At 45.8% G+C, this 27,144-nt stretch overlaps 1 long non-coding RNA gene across 1 annotated transcript; it reads right to left on the reverse strand.

Moving 5' to 3' along the window:
* Positions 1-4,000: 4,000 nt before the first annotated feature.
* LOC112544268 (uncharacterized) lies at positions 4,001-26,802 on the reverse strand. The gene is made up of 5 exons (XR_012900782.2): positions 26,509-26,802; positions 26,317-26,406; positions 15,392-15,449; positions 6,562-6,678; positions 4,001-4,477 (listed from the first exon to the last, which is right to left on the reverse strand). It is a non-coding gene; the product is annotated as an uncharacterized LOC112544268 (long non-coding RNA).
* Positions 26,803-27,144: the final 342 nt, after the last annotated feature.

Below are 27,144 nucleotides of genomic sequence, written 5' to 3' on the forward strand. Positions count from 1 at the left end.
TCGAATTAACTATTTTGAATTAAGTTAATTCGAAATAGTGCTGTAGTGTAGACATACTCTAAGTGTTTACCTGTGCTCTCACTCTCAGCTTCCTTTGGATTTCTACTTCTGGGGCTTGTGGGAAAACTACGCAGCCATCATCCAGCAGGACTTTTATAGATAACACTTACAATTTTGTCAGCCGGGCTCTAAAAAAAAAAAAAAAAAAGCTGAATGGTAGCTTTAGGAAGTCCAGTGGTTACACTAGAAATTTTCTAGCAGCATGGCTGCACCAATGAACCTGTGCCGTGTAAGCTCTTTAATGTATCAGCTTTAAGCCCCTGGGTGAGAGCTCTTCCATTGGCTTGACTGCTGCAGCCCCTGCAAGCAGCAGAAGCTGTGTTGGTGCAAGAAGCTCTAATATAACCATAGCCTGAGAGACAATTGTTATGAAACTGATCTTGAAACACACTGAGATTTCTTACTCCTCTAGGATTCTAATTAATGCACACTTCATTGCCATCCCATATTCAAGATTACATAAGTGTAAATATCATTATGTTTTTTTTAAACTCTTAAACATATCAGTTTATTAAATATAACCATGCCCCATTTTTGTGGAGATATTTTGGTCCTATCTGGCAATGCTCCCCTCCTCTTGCAATGTCAGCGGAGAGCAGAAAGAAAAGATAGAAAAGGGAAAGCGGCAGTTCAGAGACATTTTTCCCAGTGTAAAAAAGATGTTGATAAATTGGAGTGAGGTTTCAGAAAAGAGCCATGAAAATGATTAAATTACAAAATGTGCCTTTTAGACTCTACCGGCTCGTATTTAATTTAATAAAGAGACAGGTAGGGGATTACTGGATTACAGTCTGTAAGTACCTACATGGGGAACAAATGAACTCTTCAGTCTAGCAGAGAAATGTATCACCGAATGGCTGGCTGTTGAAGCTAAACAAATGCAGAATGGAAATAAGGAGTAGATTTTTAACAGTGAGAATAGTTAAGCATTGGAGTAATTTAACAAGTATCATGTTGTATTCTCCATGCTGAAATCATGATTGGATGTTTTCCTAAAATATATGCTCTAAGAATCATTTGTGGGTACTTTCTATTGTCTGGATTATACACACCAAATTCACAATCCATTTTGGTTAACTGCATGGTCATAGGATTTAAATTTCTAGATTTTAGGTATTTAAAACGGAAATTTCACGGTGTTGTAACTGTACCAATCCTGATCCTAAAATGAGTTGGGGGGTAGGGGGAGATGGGTGTCACAAAGTTGTTGTGAGGGGGTTGTGGTACTGCTACCTTTACAAGGTAGGATGCTCAGAGGGCACCTACCAATTTGGGTGCCATTCAAAATCTAACTGGAGGAGGAAACATTGCAACTCACCTTGGAACTTCAAGCCAGTGGTTAGAGTACTCACCTGGGATATAGGAGACCTAGGTTCACATCTCCCATCTCTGCTAGATCGGGAGAAAGAAATTAAGCAGGGAGTTTCCCACCTCTCAGGAGTGTGCTCTAATAGGATATTTTGATGGAAGGGGTACTCTCCTCTGAGGGAAATTCTCTCCTGCTTTACAGTCCATGTATACCTTTGTTGTGGCATGCATATGATGTACCAGAAGAGAGTAACTTGCTTTGACTATTCTTGGCTTTGGGAGTCAACCAGAGATAAATAGATTAGAGCCTTCTCTAAATTACACCAGAACCTTGAACACTCACCAACCGTTCTCAGAATTAGAAAGCCTTAATGGTGGCATCAAGCCAATTTTGCCTTCTATCCACTTTCCTGTTCCTGTTCTGAGTGCAGCTTAGTTGAACTAGAGAATCTGAACGATTAAATGAGCTGTAATTTTAGGAAGAAAATGTTCATTATGTTAATACGCAACTCTTCATTATTAAATTGGGGAACTATTATTGTCAAAAAAGTGGATTAATTCTAATAAAGTGGCTAGACTTTAAAAATCAGCCGGCCATCTGCTTGATGTTGATTGCTTGTCATGTAGGTGCAAGACATTTATTAAATCTGGTAAGGTGGTCTGGTAAATGCACAGCACAGTATATCTGTAATAATCACCACCAGATGATAGTAGGTCATTGTGTTGTTGTCTTTTTTATATATAGCATGTGACTTAAATCAGAAAGACCAGAAATATGACAATCTCAAACTGTTTTGTATTCTTGACATTTAACAAGCAGACCATCAGCCAAAACATAATACCTGCTGTGTGGAGGGTGGTGGTGGGGGGGGGAAGAAGGTGATAGACAGATGACCTTCCTTTTAAATGTGAGTATAATTTCATCTCAGATGAGCCATTTACATCAGAAATACTATGTCAAGAAATTTGATCTGGGTAAATCAGAAATGTTATGAACCTGAACCAAAACCCAGTGAAGTCAGTAAGGGAAGCCTTCCTTTAATTTCAGTGGACTTTGAATATTTTAGTGTAACTGCACCCATCTAGGTACTAAACTCTAAAACCAACTTTGAGAAAAACAGGTATCTGACTTCATATTGGTCATAAGCAAATAAGTTATTAACCTATAGATAACCTACAGAGGTAGGCTAACCGTTGCCATAAATAAAGCAACCAGCTGAGGAAGAAATTAACAATCTTCATGGTCTACAACTTTTTGTCTGGATGTCTAATTTGTGACTATGGGGCACATAGCACACAAGGAGAGCCTATCCTCATATGATTGAATCTGGTAAACTTGTGTGCTCTCTCTCATTATTTCTGCTTTATAGTAGCTCTGAGCTTTAATGCATCGTTGAGGTTGATTTGACAGATCCTCCAGCTGTGTTCAGAAACAACAGTGCTTTTCATAATGACTGCTGAACTCTGGAGTATGCAAAAAGTACCGCCAAGTAAATCATCCAGGTACATAAAAAGGTTAATAATGTACCAGATATGGAAAGATATAAGCACTACCAGTATTATAGTTCATCTTATCAGTTAAAGAGGAAGCACACTGTCAATAGAGTTTCAGCCATTTTATGCTATTCCTTTATAATAAAATGGAATTGATATTGTGTTCTGTCGTACCCTGTGTTAGTCATCAAGGGGAATTTCACACTTGTGCAGATGTGTGCACAAGTGTGAAGTCATCTGCAGATGACTTAAGTGTTATATGGATCTTATGCATGTCCTCTGTAAAGGGTGGAATTTCATCACTAATGAATATTTCAACAGCAGACAGGAAATCTGCTATTTTTGGGGCCTTTGACATTGTTTTCCAAATATGTACCAGAAAACCTTACCTTGCATTATGTGAATTAAAAGTAGATACCTGTGAACCACATATTTCAAACAACGCATCATGCAATTTTCTTCAGGGTTATCAACACCTCTGTTTTCTATATACAAATGGGGAACGATGTACATAACTTGCACTGACATTTACAGAACCATATGCTTTTATTCCAGAGGGTACTGCCACAAAGCTGATGTGTCTTAAACGTCTAAGAATCTACCCCTCTCTATGTGTTTTTGTTGGTTTTCTTTGGGGGGGGATTGCCTTTTGGGTGAGGAAGGGGGAGGTTTTGTTTGGTGTTTTTGGGAGAGGAGAAGGGGAGGGGGAAGTGTTGCCATGAAGGAATTATAGGAGCATTGTTCCTTGTTATATTTCCCCCCATGTAACTAATGAAAACAAATTTGTCCAGGAAGCACTCCCAATTTTCCCCAATTCCATTGTGCCTAGTTAGTTAGAATACTGAAAAAAACCTAATGAAAAGGATCCTGGTTATAGTTCAGCACCTCAGAGAATGAAAAATAATGTCCAACTCCATTAGGCACCTTGATCTGGTACATTATTTTTATTGTAAATTTCATGATATGACAGCCCCATTTTGAAACAACATTCTGTTTTACAGGACTCCTGGGGGTAGCATTAATGATACTGTAATTGTATTTCACAGCTGCTTATAATGAAACATCGGGCAATACTAGATTTTCTTCTATCATGATATTTAAACTGCAAAACATATATATTTACCCTTTCTCAAAGCAATCAAATGACAACTTTGATCTTTAATGGCATGCACAAAGAAAACATTTCTTAACTATTCGGTTTGTGTCTCAGGAGATCAGTAAATAATAGACCTTTTTTCCTTTAGGTCACCAATGAAATGGATTCAGGTTACTGGAACTGAAAATTATTCCCATCTGATGGCAGTTTAGGATCCTTTGTGAAATAAGGTGATGATCTCAGACCAAGTCCTACTGGACATTGTTCCAGTCATAAATCTAATAACTTGGAATTCACTGAACATTTCTGCATAAGCAAACAAAAAGAAACTACCTTGTTGTCTCTCACAAATGGTGTGCTATACCACAATGGACATATCTGTGAGTTACTGTGACCCATAGGTCATATCACTACAGGGTTAAACCTTGACAAGTCATTTCTTGCTTTATGTTTTATTCCTTCCGAACTTCATTTTTCTTCATCCATTATGAAGACGAGTGAATTGAAAATCAGGTCAATCTGTAGGAAAAAAGGCAGTGCTGTCTGAGAGGAATGAGAAAGAAAGAGAGGAGAAGAAGAAAAAAGGACCTTTCCCATCATAAAACAAGGCTTGCTAAATCTTTCCTTTTTCTTTTCTTTTATGTATTTCATTGGTTTAATTAAGCTTCCTCTACAAGTGTGTGAGACTGGTGATGTACTTTTAAATAAGAAGTGTGCTCACCAGGTGATTTATCAAAGCTTTTATACATCTACATTTCCCTGTGATGCTCAAATTTCATTTTCCAAGGGTTTCCATCTGCCATACAACTTGAGCTTTATTAGATTTCAAATTAAAATGTATAATTACCAAGAACAAGCTACGCTGCAATCTGTTCTTTCTCTCATTATCAAGAGCAGACCCAGTCCTGTCATTAAGAGGCACAGAAGTATTGAAGTAATTCATTCAATTGTATTTAATATCCAACAACATTAAATGCACTTGTTATTAACTCTGGCCTTGCTTATACTGAGACAGACATTCCCGTCTCAGTGTTTTGTATATTTTCTGTCACAGTAATTTTTATAATGTTTCGAATTAATCCGCTTAACTTCCTGCATCATCAAAATTGTGGGACATTGGCTCAGATACAGCACTCTAGTTGTCCTATGCCAGACCACAGCATGTTAAAAACAAATGCTTCCCAAGATACTTTGTCTGCAGAAATAAAATAAAATTCCTATTGAACTGATTTACATGACAAATCATAGTTTGTTTACAGTACCATCTTAAATGTCTGTATTTGTATGACTTGTATACATCATAGCAACAAATGAGGGGCATGGGAGTTTTGCCATTGGGAGTAGGTTTTGGCCTTGAGTTTGGGTTAAATTTGCTGGCATGGAATCCAGCCGCAGTTCTGCACCTGAGCCAGGTGCAGAGGCATGATAGAGTGTGTACGGAGTGATAGAGCTATTTGTAGTTAGATTTTTAACCAGTTGACTCTGGATAACAGCTATTAATGACTGAATTGATCCATGGCTGTAGTCTTTTATTCAGCTAGACTTCTTTCTCCATAGCCCCCCTGCAGTACAGTGCTTCCTCTCTCTCTCTCGGATATGTTGAGGTATAAAAGCCAAAATTCTCCTCATTTTGTTTGTGAACATGGTTTTATAGAAATTGTTTGTCAATTAATGCATTTCCTTTTGTCTTAGGCAGGGGCAGATATAGGGCAGGGCGAGCGGGGCGGCCGCCCCGGACCCCGCACTTCAAGAAGCCCCGCACATGTGCCGTGTCAAAGGGGGGCCCCACGCATGTGCATGGCACCACCATGCATGCGCCATGTCAAAGGGGGGCCCCGCAAAATTGTGCTGCTCGGGGCCCCAGAAAATCGTCATCTGCTCCTGGTCTCAGGAGAAAGTTAATTGAAATCTGAGAAGCATGACATAAGATGATAAGGCCTGACACTTAAACCTCCTTACAGCTGCTTTGCAGCACAAATCATCCAGAAAAGTACCCTAAAAGAGGAGCTTGTGTTCCACTGGTACCATGAAACTGAACTTGCCAACTTTTTGCCACATGCTCTCACACTCCCATTGTAAGATGTATGTAGGCTTGGGAGGGACAAGAGTGTAGCCAGGTACACTCTTCTGATCCTCAGCCATCAATTTCCCTAATAAATGGTTTCAGTGGCATAACATAGAGCAGCCCACAGGCTGCTGTGTGTTACACTGCAGGTTGAAATGGCCACAGGATTGCAGAAATGGAAAGGTGGCTCCAAGCGTGACTGCAGCTGGGATTCTAACTGACACTTTTTAGGTCTCCATGGAAAGAGTTTATGTATGATAAAACCAATGTTAATTAACCACTTTCCATTATTTATTTGTGATATACAAGTTGAACTTCTCTTATCCGGGACTCTCTGCTCCGGCAACATCCGTGGTTCAGCATCTGCTGGACTATTGATGTTGCTGAACCAGTAGAGTCCTGGCACCATGGGGCAGCCTTGGGGCTGTGGAATACCAGTGGCCCATGACTGAACATGGTGCTCCACGGGGCCCATAGAAGCTGAGCTCCGGAGGCTCCGGGACAGCAGAACCCAGAGCCTTTCAGCAGAGGGGCTTACCTCTCTTCGTCCAGTAAACTCCCTTCTGTGGACTGGTCAGATCCCAAGGGAGCCGGACCACGGAGGTCCAACCTGTAATATTCTGTTCTTGTAGCATTAATAGGAGGTATAGTAGACCTTCACCATGGAAATAAAACAGTAGAATGTGAAAACCCAGTATAGATAAAGAAAAATTTTTAAACTGATAGTTGTAATTTTGGTATATCTATATCTGCCTGTCTTTCTATTTTACGTGTGTATTATATATATTGCAGATGTAGCCTACTGTCAGCAACTCACTGTACACTCTGTTTCTGATTGTAATTGCAAATATTGGGAGCATGTAACATGACATTTCAAAATAGTCTCCATGAAAACTGAGGTTCATTGCTGCTGAGTATGTTTAAATTCAACAATAAGTGGGATCTTGCTAAAGGAATTCCTTATGCTCAGATAACACTCTGCAAAGCCTCTCTAGATTCTTTTCAGGAATGATAGTGTTTCCAGTTTATTCATACAACATGCAATATTATTTGGATCTGCAATTAGGAACACTTTGTGGGAAAACTGGCAGGCAAAAGTCTTTGTTTTGGAAGGTACATTTACTCCTTATGCATGAACTGATTTTTTTCACCAACAAGAAAAATTAACATCCTCCCACCCCGTGGTCAAAGCTTGCCTTCATGTGCAAGCAGATGATGGTGTGGGCTCAGTTGTGCTGTGAACTAAGGGATTGTATAAAATAGCACAGCATGCTCTGCTGGCCACAGCACCGTAGGAAAATCTCTTTCCACTCACTAATCTATTTTGTGGTGCCTTTCATCCCAGAGTGCATTAGGAAAAACCAGTACCTGTGTAGAAGAATAGCAATTGTCATTAACCCATGAGAGAAGAAGGCTTCTTATACATCCTTGCCCCTAGCACACTCAAGGATGCCAACCACAATCCAGCCTTCATATCAAGTGCTAATCAAACTACATCCAAATTGCTAACAAATATGTTAATGTTTTATAATTAGGGAAAAATTGCATTAGAGAGTTCAAAATAATTCAGAAATCCTTTCAGATGCTACAAGACTAGTCCAACCCATATAGCATAATAATGTATTACGTGTTCCCTTAGGAACACAATGAGGCTATAATTGTGTCAGGACTCACTGCCATGGCGCCTTCTTCTAGTCACATTGCGAATTAGCTCTGACTCTCCTGAGGCTGCCCTCTTGCTGGGGTCTTGCTGGTTGTTGCTCTGTGCTCTCTGCATCCTTGGGCTCTGGACCCGCATCTTCCCAGGACCATGACAGCCACTCCCTGACATTGAGACCACCACTCCAATCTTTCACCCCTTTCTAGGGTTATCAGCAGTCCTCAGTCTCACCCTCTGCTACCATGGCCCAACTACAGCTTCAGTCAAGCTCCTCTTAATATAGCAACATCTGATTAAATCTGGAGTTAGATAAATAGGTGCTCTTTTTGAAAACATACCAATTAACATGAAAGAATTGCAGCCCATGACAGCATTTGTTATGTATTTTTTTCTATTGAAGCTATTTCAAAATAATTCTGCAACTGTCTGAGGAAAAAAAGGTAACAAACTGACTGTGTATATCAATGGAGTAGCCATGAAGTGCTCAATAGTGGTTTACACATAGCCTTGAACATCAGAACCTGGTTCACAGAGTAAAGGAATAGTGGCCCATACTCTCAGATCTTCTGCCTTCCACCTGAATGACTTAGACCATTTCCTGACTCCACTGAAGCTGGTAAAGTTTTACCATTGCTTTCACAGGGTCATAATCTCACCCACAATACAAGAATATTTTGAAGGATTATATTCCACAAAAAGAATGTAAGTCCTGAATAGAACAAGGTCAATACACACTACTCTGACATATAAAAAAGCTTTACATTGAATATGAGGCTATTTGACATTACCATGAGCATCAGATCCTACATAGAGTTCATAAAAACTTTCTCTAAATTTATACATGATCATATTGTTTGGTTGGTTTTATTTTTGATAGCTCACTGATTCGCTGACTTGCGAATGGACCTTAATAAAGATGCTAATTACCTTACACATTACAAAGACAGCCTCCCTACCTATTGATAGTGGTAGTAACTCCAGATTAGCCACTTACTGATTTACAATAAGCTATTTCCTCCTTCTTTATCTCTTCCTTGCCTCTCACCCCCACCTTCTGCTCTAATATCTGATTTGTTAGTACATCATTTGTTTACTGTATTCCTTTGTTATATGTGGTCATGCCAATACACTTTCAGAATCTGAAGAAGTGGGTCGGCGCCACGAAAGCTCATCACCTAATAAACTATCTTGTTAGTCTTTAAAGTGCTACATATTTTTTCCTTTTGACTTCTCCCTAGCAGCTTCCTGATTTGGAAGTGCTGATGCCACTAAAAAGGCAGTTACATCAGAGACTACTCTGTGAATTTTTGAATTTGTTAGAACCCCTTTACACACTGCAGTGTAAAAGAATTGTAGCCTTACAATGAATTTGGTGTGCAAAATGTCTTGTCTTTATCACAAATAATGGGTTTGTTTGCTGATGGCTAGAGATTAATTATGAAGATGATTGGTAAAACATCATTAGAGGCTGTAAATATTAATAATACCATGACTAATATATACAAAATCACAGACATAGAAAAAAACATAATAAGAATTACAGAAGAATCTACCTAACATAGGGTATGTCTACACTACAAAGTTAGTTCGAACTAACGGACGTTAGTTCGTACTAACTTTCATAGGCACTACACTAGCGCTCCGTTAGTTCGAACTTAATTCGAACTAACGGAGTGCTTAGTTCGAACTAGGTAAACCTCATTTTACGAGGATTAAGCCTAGTTCGAACTTACTAGTTCGAATTAAGGGCTGTGTAGACCCTTAATTCGAACTAGTGGGAGGCTAGCCCTTCCCAGGTTCCCCCTGGTGGCGTCTCTGGGCACAACCAGGAAAACTCTTCTCCTCTTCCCCAGCCCCGGGCCCTTAAAGGGGTAGACTCTGGCCAGATGGCACTGGAGTGAGACAGCCCTGCCAGCAGTGTCTACCCCTGAGCCAGTGGCCCCACCATGAGCCAGGCAGCCAGTGGCAGTGAGCCGTCCCCTGCCCAGTCCCTGAGCACCCAGGGGCCAGTCAGGGGCCGTAGATGACGCGCGGCCCCCTGGACTAGTGCGGAGGTCATGGACCTCATTGAAATTTGGGGGCAGGCCCCCAGTCTCCAAGATCTCCGCACTAGGAGGAGGAACGTGGCCGTCTACGGCCGCATAGCAGCCGCCATGGCCCGCAAGGGACACAGGCGCACCCAAGAGCAGGTGCGAATTAAGCTGAAGCAGCTGCGGCAGAGGTACGCCAGGGCCACAAGGGGCGGCGCCGCTGCAGGGGCTGCCACCTGCCCCTACTTCCCCACCCTCCACCAACTCTTGGGGGGAGGGGCGGTCCGTGCCAGCCCGGGGGACAGCGAGCCGGGGCCAGAGGGCCCTGACCTGGGCGCACCGGAGGGGCCACCGCCAGCTGTTCCAGCAGGGTCATCAAGGGAGACCGTACCGGGTAAGTAGTTTGAATTAAGTAGTTCGGGGGGGGAGGTGGGAGGGAGACCAGAGACCGCGCGCATGGGCCATGCCTTCCATGGATCATGCAGACACCTGTGCACGTGCGAGCACATGCCATGCCACCCTTGGGCAGGTGGTTCCAGCTGCGTGACACCCAGGGGCCATTGCCCAATAGGCACATGCTTGTGCAAAGAGACGTGACATGCTCCCGACCCCAGGGCAGGACCCAGCAGGATGCTTTCCCTTCACATGTCCCCTCTACACGGAGGCAGGGGACATCTTCCCCTCCATCCCACCGCCCCGGCCACACTATACATGGCACAGGGACATGGGTGCGGTCTTCGGGCAGCTCCCAGTCCCGGGGAGAGCCAGATATCCTGACCATGACCTCTGTACAAGCACAGCAGCTGTGACGGTGCAGGACATGGTCCCCCTCACGTTGCGGGGTGGGGGAGGGGCCTGGGCATCATCCTCTGCGTCCCTAGGGAGAACTGACCACTTCTCTTCTTTCTCTACAGCTGCACCAGCTGCTCGTGCAGGGCGCACCACCCCGCCCGGGACATGCTCCCACACCCGCGGCCTGCTCCAGACTGCCAGCACGGAACAGGAGTACCGGGACCAGCACCTGGGGGCCCTGCGAGCCGTGCACCGCACACTGCAGGCCTGGATGCGGGAAGACCTGCAGGTCCGCCACGAGCTGCTGGCTGAGCTCTGAGGGCTGAGCACAAACCTGCAGCTCCTGCTGCAGAGCATGGTGCCCCGTGCTGGTCCTGCGCCTGCTGCCCCCCCAACTGCTGTCCCTCCTCCCACTCCTGCCCCCTCCCACCTCTTCCTCCTCAAACCCCACAACCTCCACACCCCCCACCTCAACCTCCGCACCCTCCACCCCATCCCCCCGGGGACGCCTAGACCCCCTCCCTCATCGTGCTGGGAGGCAGTTGGCCCGGCGAGACCCCCACCCCTGATCCTTGGGTTTCCCCACCCCCTGCTTTCCCTTGCTTCCCCCTTTCAGCTCCCTCCTCCCAGTTTTCCCCCTCCCCTCTCCCACCCTCTCTCTTCTCCTCTCCCACCTCCTTTTCCCAGTTTCCCCGAGTTTTGTTAAATTAAGAGAGTTTCTAGTTTTGACCACATGTTATCTTTATTTTGTACATCAAGAAGAGGGGCTAGGGAAGGGTAAGTGGAAGGAGGTGAGGGAGGAATGGGGCATGAGCCCCCGATGGGGAGGACTGGACTGGCTCTGCGGGCTTCTGGGGGTGGAAGCTCTCCTGCAGCCCCCCAATTGCCCCCTCTCCCCAGATGGCAGCCTGCGGCAAGTGCAGCCGGTCTGATGGCCGAGCGGTGTGATGTGCCCAGTGTGGGTAGTCCGGGCACTCCAAGCCAGGACTGCTTTGCAAGCGGGGCACCCCTGAGAACTGTGTGTCCGGGGTGGGGGTCGGGTCCCTTTAAGCACAGCCCTGGGCTAGCCTGAGGCAGCATCTCCACGCTCTAAGTCCTCCTCTGATGCCCTGCCGGCACTGCTTCCGGCCATCCTTAACCGCGGTTCAGGGTCCACTTAATGTGGACATGCTAGTTTGAATTAGCAAAACGCTAATTCGAACTAGTTTTTTAGTCTGGATCCGTTAGTTCAAATTAGCTTAGTTCGAATTAACTAATTCGAACTAAGGGTACGTCTACACTACAGCGCTAGTTCGAACTAACTTAGTTCGAATTAGTTAATTCGAACTAAGCTAGTTCGAACTAACGCATCTAGAACTAAAAACTAGTTCGAACTAGCGTTTTGCTAGTTCGAACTAGTAAGTCCACATTGAGTGGACTCTGAACAGGGCTTAATGATGGCCGGAAGCAGTGCCGGCAGGGCATAAAAGGAGGACTTAGAGCATGGAGATACTGTCTCAGGCTAGCCGAGGGCTGCGCTTAAAGGGTCCCGACCCCCACCCCGGACACACAGTTCTAAGGGGTGCCCCGCTTGCAAAGAAGTTCTGGCTTGGAGTGCCCTGAGTGCCCACACTGGGCACATCACACCACTCGGCCATCAGCCCGGCTGCACTTGCCGCAGGCTGCCATCTGGGGAGAGGGAGTAATTGGGGGGCTGCAGGAGAGCTTCCACCCCCAGAAGCCCGCAGAGCCAGCCCAGTCCTCCCCATCGGGGGCTCGTACCCCATTCCTCCCTCACCTCCTTCCACTTGCCCTTCCCTAGCCCCCCTTCTTATTGATGTACAAAATAAAGATAACGTTTCTTCCAACATTGACTCTGTCTTTATTGAAAAAAACTGGGGGAGACTGGGAAAAGGAGGTGGGAGAGGGGAAGAGAAAGGCTGGGAGAGGGGAGGGCAACTAACATGATCAGGGGTTGGGAACAGGTCCCATATGAAGAGAGGCTACAGAGACTGGGACTGTTCAGCTTAGAAAAGAGGAGACGGAGGGGGGACAGGATAGAGGTCTCTAAAAGCAGGGGTTGGATGGAGAGGGTGCATTCAGAAAAGTTCTTCCTGAGTTCCCATAAAGAAGGACTAGAGGACACCAAAGGAAAGGAATGGGTAGCAGGCTTCAAACTAGTAAGAGAAAGTTGTTCTTGACAAAGCAAATAGTTAACCTGTGGAACTCCTTGCTGCAGGAGGCTGTGAAGGCTACAACTAGAACAGAGTTTAAAGGGAAGTGAGATCAAGTCATGGAGGTTGGGTCCATGGAGTCCTATTAGCCAGAGGGTAGGAGTGGTGTCCCTGCCCAAAGTTTGTGGAAGGCTGGAGAGGGATGGCACGAGACAAATGGCTTGGTCATTGTCTTCGGTCCATCCCCTCCAGGGTCCCTAGGGTTGGCCGCTGTGGGCAGACAGGCTACTGGGCTAGATGGACCTTTGGTCTGACCCAGGACGGCCATTGTAAGCTCAGGGCTCAGTGTCGGGGGTCTCAGTGGACCCCCTTGATTTTCATGCACACCTGGTCCTGGGTGGCCAGGCTGGCAGCTCTCCTGCCCTAGACGGCCACTTTCCTGTGCCTAGTGCGGAGATCGTGGACGAGGTCCACGATGTCCGCACTAGCCCAGGAAGGTGCCCGCCTCTTGCGGTCCAGGGCAAGCTCCCGGGAGCCGCCAGCCTGGTCCCGGCAAGAGGGGGTGGGCTGGGGGGCATCGGGTGGGTGGCTCTGTGCCGTGCCAGGTGCAGGGTCTGCTAGCTGGGTGCTGGCAGGCTTGCACCTGGCACGGGCACCGTAGCCAGCCCGTGCCCCTTTAAGGGGTCCGGGGCCGGGAGGGGGGCATAGAGTTTCCCTGGTGTTGGCCAGAGTGGCCACCAGGGAAACCTGGGGAGGGCTAGCCTCCCACTAGTTCGAACTAAAGGGCTACACAGCCCTTAGTTCGAACTAGCTAGTTCGAACTAGGCGTTAGTCCTCGTAAAATGAGGTTTACCTAGTTCGAACTAAGCGCTCCGCTAGTTCGATTCAAATTCGAACTAGCGGAGCGCTAGTGTAGCGCATAGGAAAGTTAGTTCGAACTAACGTCCGTTAGTTCGAACTAACTTTCTAGTGTAGACATACCCTCAGTTAGTTCGAATTAACGTTGTAGTGTAGACGTACCCATATTCTCGCACAGCTGTGGGGCTGTGAATTTTCCTTAAAGTTGGATTAAGTATTAAGTTTGTAGCCATCCTGGGCCATGTCTACACTACAGATAATATCGAAGCAGGCACAGCCAATCTTCTGGGGTTCGAATTAGCCGGTCTAGTGAAGACACGCTAATTCGAACTGAGAGGGGTGCTCCTGTCAATGCCGGTAGCCCTGCTTCTATGAGGAGTAAGGGAAGCTCAAGAGAGAGTGTGCTCCCTTTGTCTTCCCTGAGTGGGGGCAGCACCAAAATTCAAGTTAAGATACTTTGGCTTAAACTACACAATTGACGTAGCTTAATTTGTGTATCCTAATTTGAATTTATCCCCTTGTGTAAACTGGAGGCTGAGGTCTCACTGAGGGTCATCTTTGATTCCCTTTAATGCCTTTATTCCTAACATCCACCTCTTTCTGGGATCCTATTTAATTAAACCTTGGTTTCTTGTCAATATTTGCCATTCCTGCTTTCCATTTTTTTTTGGGGGGGGGGGGGGAGTTCTAACAATTGTCAAAATCATTTGCAGAGTGAGAGGTTATTTCTACAAAGTGATTAATGAAGTTTGGCTAAAGAAAGTCTCTGCAATTAGAGTTGCTGGATTTCTGGGAAAGAGTATGGATAAGCTACAGGGAAGTCTGAGATGATAACAGGGACTGGTGAGTTGTATTGTGAGGTCTCAGCTCTGACAGAGGGGACTCTAGACAGGATCTTCAACCCCAAGAGTATGCTTAGGGGCCCTAAACCAAAAATAATATCTAGATTTTCTTCAGAATCTGTAGGCTAAAAGTACATGGGGGCCCAGTGATGTGATCCCTTACAATAGTCTGGTGAGTGGTATAGAGTGGAAGCTCAATTTGAGTTGTGAAACTTGTCTATCTTCTTTTTTAAAATAACAACAAAATCAGACCAGGACTGGCTGATTGAGAGCCTTTTTTCAGTGCTAACAATTCTCTAATTCTTCCCTCCTCCCTTTCCCTGCTCTCTTTTTTCTTCTCTTTTGCAGTTCAAATACAGGTTGACCTGCCTGACTGGTCCCAAACGGGGAAGTATGCCAGATGAGAGGGGTCAGTGAAGGGGTCATCTGCTGCCAGCTTCTCAGATCTCCCAGAGGGCCACCAGCTTCCCAACCACCAGGACTCCCTTCCTTGCCACTCATCCCCACTCCAAGGTTCCCCTTTCGGCCACCATCCCCACAGCCAGTCCCAGTTATCGGGCTGTCAGCTCAGCTCCTGCCCTGGCCAGGCTTCCGCCCCTCTTCCCTCCCACCCCCCAGACGCTGGACTGGCTCCACTCCCAACCTGGCTCCACCCCTGACCACCGCCCCAGCTCCTTCTCCCAGCCCCCTTCCTACTGGTTCATCTCTGCTCCCAGACTTGTCCAGACCCCCAGCTGCTAGCTTGGTTCCGCTTCCAGCTCTGGCCTTAGCCAGGCTCCTGACTGCCAGCCCCTTTGCCACCTGATTTCCAGCCAGCCCCTACTTTCTGCTGCAGGGCTCTCTGGTCCAGCAACATCTGTGGTTCTGCCCAACCCCAGATGTTGCTAGACAAGAGGGTCCTGGATCAGAGAGGTTTAACCTGCATTTTGATTTAGGGTCTGTTCACACTTTCCCCCTTTGATTGCTTCAGTGTGACAATATTTTGTATTCTATTTTTGATACATCTATTCATAAGCTGTTTTGACATTCATACCTTAATTTCAGCTTGACTTGTGCCTTGTGTCTTATCCCATTGTAATTTTGCATCTCAACTTGAAAGTCAATGGATAGGTAATGAGTATTATGACTAGGTTAAAGATAGATTATTATTAAACATAAACATCTCCAGTTGGTCTGGATTCTTGATTGACTCTTTGTTTTTCCTTGTCTCTTCTCCACTTCACCATGGAGACAGTAGTACAAGGCTACTGCCAGCTTTTCTGACAGAATCCATTGTATCTTGTTTACTCTTTCATCCCTACAGCAGTAATGCAAACATTTCATTTAACTCTATAAAAAGGTAACATTAAAAACGTAGTGCAATATTTTTGAGGGAGATAGCTTAAAACAATTTAATCATTCAGCTATCTTGAAACATCTATTCACATTCACTGTAAGGTTTTCAAACCAGGACATTTTATGTGTTTCTATTGAGGAAACATTGTGGATAGTTTAAAAAAAATACGCAGTGCAGCAGCAATTACAAAAGCATATATCACTAAGTTGTTTGGGTGCATAAAAATAGAGTGAAAAATAACAGTGAAAACATTTTTATGGCACAGTATTCAGAAATATTGCGCAGCTTTTTATCTTGAATACTGGGTCCAGATTTGTGTGTGTATATATATATATATATATACACAATTTAAAACCAAAACTGAAATGTTTAGAAAATATCTAAATAAAACATTTTGTTTAATCCTATCGGATTTTTCCTCCCTCTGACTTGTCAGGTTGCAAGAATTTTTGAGCTTTTGACTTTTCATCCTTATTCAGGGTAGGAAATAGTTTCAAAGGGTATGTCTAGACTGCAGAGTTTTTCTGGGATATCAGGGTACGTCTACACTACAGCGCTAGTTCGAACTAACTTAGTTCGAATTAGTTAATTCGAACTAAGCTAGTTCGAACTAACGCGTCTAGAACTAAAAACTAGTTCGAACTAGCGTTTTGCTAGTTCGAACTAGCAAGTCCACATTGAGTGGACTCTGAACAGGGCTTAAGGATGGCCGGAAGCAGTGCCGGCAGGGCATAAAAGGAGGACTTAGAGCATGGAGATGCTGTCTCAGGCTAGCCGAGGGCTGCGCTTAAAGGGTCCCGACCCCCACCCCGGACACACAGTTCTAAGGGGTGCCCCGCTTGCAAAGAAGTTCTGGCTTGGAGTGCCCTGAGTGCCCACACTGGGCACATCACACCACTCGGCCATCAGCCCAGCTGCACTTGCCGCAGGCTGCCATCTGGGGAGAGGGAGTAATTGGGGGGCTGCAGGAGAGCTTCCACCCCCAGAAGCCCGCAGAGCCAGCCCAGTCCTCCCCATCGGGGGCTCGTACCCCATTCCTCCCTCACCTCCTTTCACTTACCCTTCCTTAGCCCCCCTTCTTATTGATGTACAAAATAAAGATAACGTTTCTTCCAACATTGACTCTGTCTTTATTGAAAAAAAACTGGGGGAGACTGGGAAAAGGAGGTGGGAGAGGTGAAGAGAAAGGCTGGGAGAGGGGAGGGCAACTAACATGATCAGGGGTTGGGAACAGGTCCCAGATGAAGAGAGGCTACAGAGACTGGGACTGTTCAGCTTAGAAAAGAGGAGACGGAGGGGGGACAGGATAGAGGTCTCTAAAAGAAGGGGTTGGGTGGAGAGGGTGCATTCAGAAAAGTTCTTCCTGAGTTCCCATAAAGAAGGACTAGAGGACACCAAAGGAAAGGAATGGGTAGCAGGCTTGAAACTAGTAAGAGAAAGTTGTTCTTCTTGACAAAGTAAATAGTTAACCTGTGGAACTCCTTGCTGCAGGAGGCTGTGAAGGCTAGAACTAGAACAGAGTTTAAAGGGAAGTGAGATAAAGTCATGGAGGTTGGGTCCATGGAGTCCTATTAGCCAGAGGGTAGGAGTGGTGTCCCTGCCCAAAGTTTGTGGAAGGCTGGAGAGGGATGGCACGAGACAAATGGCTTGGTCATTGTCTTCGGTCCATCCCCTCCAGGGTCCCTAGGGTTGGCCGCTGTTGGCAGACAGGTTACTGGGCTAGATGGACCTTTGGTCTGACCCAGGACGGCCATTGTAAGCTCAGGGCTCAGTGTCGGGAGTCTCAGTGGACCCCCTTGATTTTCATGCACACCTGGTCCTAGGTGGCCAGATTGTGGAGGAGGTCCACGATGTCCGCACTAGCCCAGGAAGGTGCCCGCCTCTTGCGGTCCAGGGCAAGCTCCCGGGAGCCGCCAGCCTGGTCCCGGCAAGAGGGGGTGGGCTGGGGGGCATCGGGTGGGTGGCTCTGTGCCGTGCCAGGTGCAGGGTCTGCTAGCTGGGTGCTGGCAGGCTTGCACCTGGCACGGGCACCGTAGCCAGCCCGTGCCCCTTTAAGGGGTCCGGGGCCGGGAGGGGGGCATAGAGTTTCCCTGGTGTTGGCCAGAGTGGCCACCAGGGAAACCTGGGGAGGGCTAGCCTCCCACTAGTTCGAACTAAAGGGCTACACAGCCCTTAGTTCGAACTAGCTAGTTCGAACTAGGCGTTAGTCCTCGTAAAATGAGGTTTACCTAGTTCGAACTAAGCGCTCCGCTAGTTCGATTCAAATTCGAACTAGCGGAGCGCTAGTGTAGCACCTATTAAAGTTAGTTCGAACTAACGTCCGTTAGTTTGAACTAACTTTCTAGTGTAGACATACCCTCAGAGCCATCCTGGAAAAGCTCTGCTGCGTCCAAGGAACGCATCTGCTTTTCAGAAAAAAAAATCGGAAAAACAGACACGTTTTTTCGACATCCTTGTAAATCTCATTCTATAAGGAAGAAGAGATGTTCCTGAAGAGGATTTTTTCCCCCAACATTTGGTCCAGTCTGGATGGGCCAATTGTCAGAAAAGACTCTTTTGGAAGAAAAGCGGAAAAAGATATGCAAATTGCAGTTCGCAATTTGCGTATCTCTTTCTGGTAGAACTTTGTAGTCTAGAGACAGCCAAAGTTTTGAAAATTCTCAGCAGATGGGAACATCGTTCCCTGCCCAGCTTTAATTCTGATATGTGTTGCTAAAATAGACTTCAGAGTTCCATGAAAGACAGAGGCTTCCATGGAGACAATCTTGAAACATATATAGATTTAGAAGGCCAAAACTTTTGGTCATTCTATTTGTAGTAAGCTCCTTGTGTTCCACCATATAGTAAGGCATTAAGGCTACAGAAATTCCATCCAGCTTTGATCTTTCTATCGTTTTTTCTGTGGGAGAGCATAACCTACGTCATACTCTGTCATTCTAATTCTATCAGTGGATCTGCTTCTACAAGTAAGATTTAAGGATTGTGGCCTTCTGATTTTAATTTTTTTTACTAGTTGAGCATGATTACCGGGTAAAGCCTAATATCAGGGAAATAAATAATATAACACTATGGCAAAATCCAACAGGACTTGAAAGTAGTTGGAAGCTCATCAACACTTAGCTGTTTTGCAAATGATACTCCTGAAGTACCTGCACAGATTATTTCTGTGTTTGCTGGGCATGTGACATTCTTCTTTGATTTGCATGTCTGGAAACTAATGTACAGGAGATGGAAAAGATTTTGCTCCTTTCTGCTGCTGTGCTTCTGAAGTTTTGTCACTTTTGGGGGGAGGGAGGGGAAATAAGTAGAAATGTTGTCCCTAGCCTCTGTTTGTCAGAGGCTGGAAATGTATGTCAGAAGAGGGATCATTTGATGATTCCCTGTTCTGCTCATTTCCTCTGGGACATCTGGTATTGGCCATTGTGGGAAGACAGGATACTAAGCTAGATGGACCTTTGGTCTGACCCAGTATGGTCGTTCTTATGTTCTTAAAACTGTTTAGCTGTTTTGGGACTGTGTTCAACCTTTTGAGTTTTGCTTGCCTTCCTGATATATCCTTACTGCTTGATATTCTATCTCAGTTCCTCTTATTCAGGATATGAAAGGATGTTCATAACAATTGTTAAACATTATACCAGCTAAACGCATATGAAAGAAAACAAGTTTGTTCTTTCAGTTTGTAGCTGAGACAAAGGAGGAAATTGAGAAGGAAAGCCAATTGCCTCTCTAAAAGTTTTTCCAAAGATTTAAAGCAGTCCCTGAGCAAGTAGCTAAAATTGGGTCAGTTCCCTTAGAAAATACAGAGGTAACCTTAGCAACTTTGTTATTTGTTATTACATCTTTGGAGATTAAAATGGACGGTCTTGCCCCTAGGGTTGCCAGGGTTAGGGAATAAGGTGGAAGTAGATCAAAGAAATTGTCATCTTGGAAAAAAACTCATAATGCTCCAAATAAAAAGTGGAAACAATTGTGCTAGGTTATTTCACCAACTCTTATAAGGGAAAATTGTTTTCATAGGAAACTGACAACATACAAATATAGTGTTAAAATATGAGGCAAAGAGCTGCTGGCTGGAGCAGAAGAGGATGATTCAAATGACTTGGAATTTTTTTTAAATTAAGAAGGCATTTTGTAATTTAAATAAGCAATTGGCAGGCAAATCCGGTAGCCATTACAATGCTCGATCTTCAAAAATTGGTGCATTTTGGAAGATTATTTGAAGTATGTAGAAAGGGCAGCCTATTATTTCTACTTTCATATTGAGCTATTGACAAAACAAAATGAATAAAAGATGAATCCACTGTGGAATATTTGCTCATGGAAATGATTCAGTGAGAAGGACAGCAATATTTATTTTTTCTTCTTCATTTCTGGGTCTTCCACTACTGCTTTGTTTAAATTATTATTTATTTACTTAAAGTGCTGCTAAAACCACTTGTGATAAAGAGACATAAAGGAAGATACAGCCTTTCGCTGTGAAAAATGAGTGGAATTCAAGCCCAGACAATGCAGAGCAGAAACATGTGTGCAGTTAAACTAGAAACTGACATATACTCACAAAAATCTTAATGGAAGGAGTTTGTTGTAAGCAGAGGTTTGAAGGATGAGGAATTCATTAGATGCATGAGAAAACTGAGCCATGGCCATGGGTGGCACAGAGATAACTTGTTATATACAAAGTGTAGAAGAATGGAAAGGGAACAGTTAGTAAGTTGATTTGAGAGTTTGAGAAACATTGGTGAAAGATCCGCAAAATGCCAGAAGTTTCCAGTGGGGAAGGGCAAAGGGGCAGTTGCCCCAGGGCTTGGTGATTCAAAGAGCTTGGGGCTCCCCATCACAGTCACTGCTCTTGTGGCGGCAGCAGTGGCCAGAGCCTCATGCCCCTTTAAATTGCTGCCAGAGTGTTGCCCCACATGCTCCATACAAGTCTGTGGGCTGGTGGAGAGGGTGTCTGTGCTGTGCTGTGGGTGGCACTGAGGGTTGGCTACCCTGGCCCCACCCCTTCCACTCAAGACTCTTTCCACACACACACACCTTGCCTGGGGACCTGTGGAAGCTGTCAGCCCCCCCTGAAGCAGGGCTGGATTAAGGGGGGGGCTAGCCGGGCAGCTGCCTGAGGCACCAACTTATGCGGGGTGCCTGATTGAAGTGGTAAGGGGCACCGTGCACCCAGGGGCGGAGCCGCACATGCGCCGCATGCCCAGGGCTGGGCCGTGCATGCGCCACATGCCCGGGGCCGGGCCGTGCATTCACCATGCGCCCGCTGCCCAGGGTGCAAGTATGGCTCAATCCAGCACTGCCTGGAGACAACTGACTTGATATCATTGGTATTACAGAAACCTGGTGGGATGGGACGCACAATTGGAATGTTGGTATGGAAGGGTATGGCTTGCTCAGGAAGGAAAGACAGGGAAATAAGGGAGGAGGGGTTGCCTTGTATATTAAAAATGTACACACTTGGACTGAAGTGGAGATGAACGTAGGAGATAGCTGTGTAGAGAGTCTCTGGGTTAAGCTAAAAGTGGTAAAAAACGAGGGTGATATCATGCTAGGAGTCTACTACAGGCCACCTACCCAGGTGGAAGAGGTGGATGAGGCCTTTTTTAAACAATTAACAAAACTATCCAAAGCCCAAGATTTGGTGGTGATGGGGGACTTCAACTATCCAGACATATGTTGGGAAACTAACACAGCGAGGCACAGGCTATCCAATAAGTTTCTGGACTGCATTGGTGACAACTTTCTGTTTCAGAAGGTTGAGAAAGCTACCAGAGGAGAAGCTGTTCTGGATTTGGTTTTAACAAATAGGGAGGAACTAGTTGAGAACTTGAAAGTGGAAGACAGTATAGGGGACAGTGATCACGAAATAATAGAGTTCATGATCTTAAGGAAAGGTAGAAGGGAGACCAGCACAATTGAGGTAATGGATTTCAGGAAGGCAGATTTTGATAAGCTCAGAGAACTTGTAGGTAAGGTCCCATGGGAAGCAAGACGGAAGGAAAAACAACTGAGGAGAGTTGGAAGTATTTCAAAGGGACGTTAAGGGCCCAAAAGCAAACAATTCCGCTGTGTAGGAAAGATAGAAAATATGGCAAAAGACCAGCTTGGCTTAACAAGGAGATCTTGCATGATCTCAAAATAAAAAAGGAGTCATATAAAAAATGGAAACTAGGACAAATAACAAAGGATGAATATAGGCAAGCAACACGGGAATGCAGGGGCAAGATTAGAAAGACAAAGGCACAAAATAAGATCAAACTAGCTACAGGCATAAAGGGAAACAAGAAGACCTTTTATAAATACATTAAAAGCAAGAGGAAGACCAAGGACAGGGTAGGCCCACTGCTTAGTGAAGAGGGAGAAGCAGTAACAGGAAACTTGGAAATGGCAGACATGCTCAATGACTTCTTTGTTTCGGTCTTCACCAAGAAGTCTGGAGGTGTGCCTAACATAGTGAATACAAGCAGAGAGAGGGTAAGTTTAGAAGATAGGATACACAAAGAACAAGTTAAAAATCACTTAGGAAAGTTAGATGTCAGCAAGTCACCAGGTCCTGATGAAATGCATCCCAGGATACTCAAGGAGCTGATAGAGGAGGTATCTGAGCCTTTAGCTATGATCTTTGAAAAATCATGGCAGACAGGGGAGATTCTAGAAGACTGGAAAAGGGCAAATATTGTGCCCATCTATAAAAAGGGGAATAAGAACAACCCAGGAAACTACAGACCGGTCAGTTTAACATCTGTCCCAGGGAAGATAATTGAGCAGGTAATTAAGGAAATCATATGCAAACACTTGGAAGGTAATAAAGTGATAGGGAATAGCCAGCATGGGTTTGTGAAGAACAAGTCATGCTAAACTAATCTGATAGCTTTCTTTGATAGGATAACAAGCCTTGTGGACAAGTGAGAAGCGGTGGATGTCATATACCTAGACTTTAGTAAGGCATTTGATACGGTCTCGCATGATATTCTTATTGATAAACTAGGCAAATATAACTTAGATAGGGCCACGATAAGGTGGGTGCATAATTGGCTGGATAACTGTAGTCAGAGAGTTGTTTTTAACGGTTCTAAATCCTGCTGGAAAAGGATAACAAGTGGAGTTCCTCAAGGGTCCGTTTTGGGACCCGTACTGTTCAATATCTTCATCAATGATGTAGATATTGGGATAGAGAGTACGCTTATTAAGTTTGTAGATGATACCAAACTGGGTGAGGTTGCAACTTCCTTGGAGGATAGGGACATAATTCAAAATTACCTTAGCAAGTTAGAGAAATGGTCAGAGGTAAACAGGATGAGGTTTAATAAAGAGAAATGCAAAGTGCTCCACTTAGGAAGGAACAATCAGTTCCATACATACAAGATGGGAAGCGACTGCCTAGGAAGGAGCATGGCGGAAAGGGACCTAAGGGTCATAGTGGACCACAAGTTGAATATGAGTCAACAGTGTGATGCTGTTGCAAAAAAAGCAAATATGATTCTAGGTTGTATCAACAGGTGTGTTGTAAGCAAAACTCGTGAAGTCATTCTGCCGCTCTACTCTGCACTAGTTAGGCCTCAGCTGGAGTACTGTGTCCAGTTCTGGGCGCCACATTTCAAGAAAGATGTGGAGAAATTGGAAAGGGTACAGAGAAGAGCGACAAGAATGATTAAAGGTTTAGAGAACATGACCTATGAAGCCAGGCTTCATGAACTGGGCTTGTTTAGTTTTGAAAAAGAAGATTAAGGGGGGACATGATAGCGGTTTTCAAATATCTAAAAGGGTGTCACAAGGAGGAAGGCGAAAATTTGTTCCTCTTGGTTTCTGAGGACAGAACAAGGAGTAATGGGCTTAAAGTGCAGCAGGGGAGGTTTAGATTGGACATTAGGAAAAAATTCCTAACTGTCAGGGTGGTCAAATATTGGAATAAATTGCCAACGGAGGTGGTGGAATCTCCCTCTCTGGAGATATTTAAGAACAGGTTAGATAGACAACTGTCAGGGATGGTGTAGACGGAGCTTGGTCCTGCCTTGAGGACGGGAGGCTGGACTCGATGACCTCTTGAGGACCCTTCCAGTCCTATTATTCTATGATTCTATGACTGCAAATACACGCAGTCTCCGGGTTACGTACAAGATAGGGACTGTAGGTTTGTTCTTAAGTTGAATCTGTATGTAAGTCGGAACTGGCGTCAGCCGCTGATGAAACTGATGAGTTTCAACCGCGGCTGAATCTGGATGCCAGTTCTGACTTACATACAGATTCAACTTAAGAAACCCAGGCGTCCGCAAGTCAGCTGCTGCTGAAACTGATCAGCGGCTGATTCCAGGAAGCCTGGGGCAGAGCAACTCTGCCTCGGGCTTCCTGTAGTCAGCTGCTGGTCAGTTTCAGCAGCAGCTGACTTGGGGACGCCTGGGGCAGAGCAGCTGGGGTGCTGCTGGGTTGCTCCAGTAGCGCAGCTCCTCGGCGCTACTGGAGCAACCCAGCAGCACCCCAGCTGTTCTGCCCTAGGCGCCCTGACTCAGCCGCTGCTGAATCAGGACGCCTGGGGCAGAGCAGCTGGGTTGCTGCCGGGTTGGTCCAGAGCGGCGCTGCGGGTCCAACCCGGCAGCCCCCAGCTGCTCTACCCCAGGGGTAGGCAAGAAAAGCCTGGTCTGCTGGGGGGGGCACTAGCTGCACCCCCCCAGCAGACCAGGGAGACGGGGGTGGCGGGACTGCCCAAGTCCTCCACGGCTTTGCTCCGTCTCTCTGGTGTGCTGACCTGGGACACATGGAGCAAAGCCGCAGAGCACGCGGGCAGCGGGATAGTCCAGGCGCGTTCGGGCTGTCCCACTGCAGGCGTGCTCCGAGGCTTTGCTCCCCATCTCCCTGGTGTGCTGGTCAGACCAGGGACGGGGAGCAAAGCCGCTGACACGCCCGCAGACAAAGGAGACGGAGAGCAAAGCCGCGGAGCACGCCCGCAGCAGGACAACCCAAGCGCGCCCGGGCTGTCCCGCTGCGGGCGTGCTCCGCGGCTTTGCTCCTGTCCCCCTGGTCTGCTGGGGGGGGGGTCCAGCAAAGCCGCTGGACCCCCCCAGCAGACCAGGGACACCCGAGCAAAGCTGCCGCCTGGGCGGCTTTGCTCGTTTGCCCGGGAGCAAAGCCGCCCAGGTGGCAGCTTTGCTCAGGTGTCCCTGGTCTGCTGGGGGGGTCCAGCGGCTTTGCTGGCCCCCCCCCAGCAGACCAGGGAGACCGGGAGAAGCTTTTCTCGCCCTGGAGGACACGGGTGGTGACCCGCCGCCCGTGAGCTCCAGGGCGAGAAAAGCCCCGTTCGTAAGTGCGGATCCGACATAAGTCGGATCTGCATAAATCGGGGACTGCCTGTACCAGAGAGCCAGTGAAGCAGGCTTAGAACATAAATCCATTTAAACAATGTTTTTATGAAACAGTGAAATTATTGCCAGTACATGGGTAGTGATTACATTTGTGAAGTGGTCTAATACAGGCACAATTCAATACAGTAAGCCTGGATAGATAGATGAGGTGGAGAAACACTCCTATTCGCTCTGTGCTGTATACAAGACTTAGGTGTTTTATGGTACAAAGAGGAGGCAGTAACCTGATGGAGACCAGTGCTGGTCCATTAGCCCTGGTTATGTTTATAAAGCAATGACCTCTCCTTGGCCTGTATTAATGCACTATGATTTGAAAAGCATGTCAGACTGACTGATGTCTGTAAATCAGGACCAGCTAGGTGTTTGAGGAAGTCAAATGAGAGCCTTATGCTAGAATGTCAGTTCTGAAAGATGTGTAAACAGGTAACCTCAGAAGGCTGAATCAGTACATCAGCCTTAGGTAGATGCATGAGACCTTGAACTCTGAGATGATTGATAAGCAAATCCCAAATGGATGTGAGACAGAGTTGCTGAGAAAGTAAAGCAGGCATGGATATTTGAGAGAATGTTCTCAGTGGGTATGTTATTACAATGTGTAAATGTGTGAAATAATATGAGAAAGCTGGTCTACACCTTCAGAAAATGTCTTTATAATTTAATAGGAAATGCTATTTTTTTCCAGAGAGATTTCTGTATTTATAATTATAGAATGTAATACAAAGTGTAAAATCAGATATAAATGTATATTGCAATGTTCTGTGAGGTTGTTCAAAATACATGGAGAAAGGAAATTATCTGTTCTGTAGACTTTAAGAATTACTTCTATAGATTATTTTAAAATGTCTTGTAGTACCTTGTTGCTTTAATCCTGTTCACATGCTGTAGGTCTTTTTGTGGAGATTATTAGTGCTTACAGTAGGAATATGCTTGAGCTATTGAGAAAAATGGCAGCCTCCCAATAATGTATGGTTATGAAACCATACTAAATAAATAATTCGTGGTTATTTTAGAGAAAGACAGAAATGTGAGGCTAGCATTGTGATTCAGAGGAAGAAAGGAAAACAAAACTAAAAATTAGTTTTTGACTAAATTTTTGCAGTAAAAATTTTGTTGTCTATGTTTCAGCCTTTGGGTATGCATACGTAGCCACACTCTAAGCATCCAGACACCTCAGCCATAGGCTGATGCACAAAGTAAGAAATGAGAGATGTTTCCCTCACTTGCTTGGGGGAACTGATCTGATAAGTTTGCTTGGAGCATCCCTACCTGATTGGGTCCTATATGCAAATTTGAAAAACAGCAGTCCCGTGGGATGAACTCACACATAACTTCTAGCCCAGTTATTAGACGATTCACCTAGGATGTAGGAGACGCCTGGTTCAAGTTCTGTCACTTGACTGGGGGAAGGGTTTGAACAGAATTACCATCTGTAGTGAGCAAGGATGGCTGCTCACTGACCCAAAGGGGAAAAACTCCTCTGAGCCCAGGTGGGCTGAGCCCTTTAATTCCACAGAGGCCAAGGGGTGGGGCAGGGAGCATAAAAACCCAACCCAGGAGCTCAATAGGGTCTCAGCCACTGAAGGAAGTAGAGCTCTCAAGCCAGGAGGGCCCTGAGGACATTGGAGAGGCTGAGGACCGCCAGGCCCTTGCTCCAAAAAAGAGACCTTCTACACCCTGGTCAAGGGTTCAGACTACCATGACCCTGAGAACCAGCAGACAGCATGGAGCCAGGTAGATGTTGAGGGAGGAGGGGTTTAGGCAGTGGCCCAGGGGAAGCTAGCAACTGTCAGGCTGATCTCATAATGTTCTAGAGTGTGTCAGCGTATTGTGGGCTGGATCCCTGCTGACCCCAGTGGCAGCTAGGGCAGCCACTGCTAGGGCCCTGGGCTGGGATGTGGTGGAGGAGGTAGGGACCATGTCCCCCTGCCAATCCACATGCCAGGTGGCAGTCTCCCCCTCCCCGCTTGTGCCTGGAGAATTGAACGAACTGCCCGCGGCTACACACGGCAGTTTAAAGTTAATCTGAACTAAGTCCTTAGTCCGCGTGCAGTTCGTTCGAACTAAGGGGGATTTAAAGATGGCGGACAGATGGGA

Source organism: Pelodiscus sinensis, chromosome 1 (genome assembly GCF_052426305.1).
Source record: "Pelodiscus sinensis isolate ZL-2025 chromosome 1, ASM5242630v1, whole genome shotgun sequence".
NCBI classification, from domain to species: Eukaryota; Metazoa; Chordata; order Testudines; family Trionychidae; genus Pelodiscus; species Pelodiscus sinensis.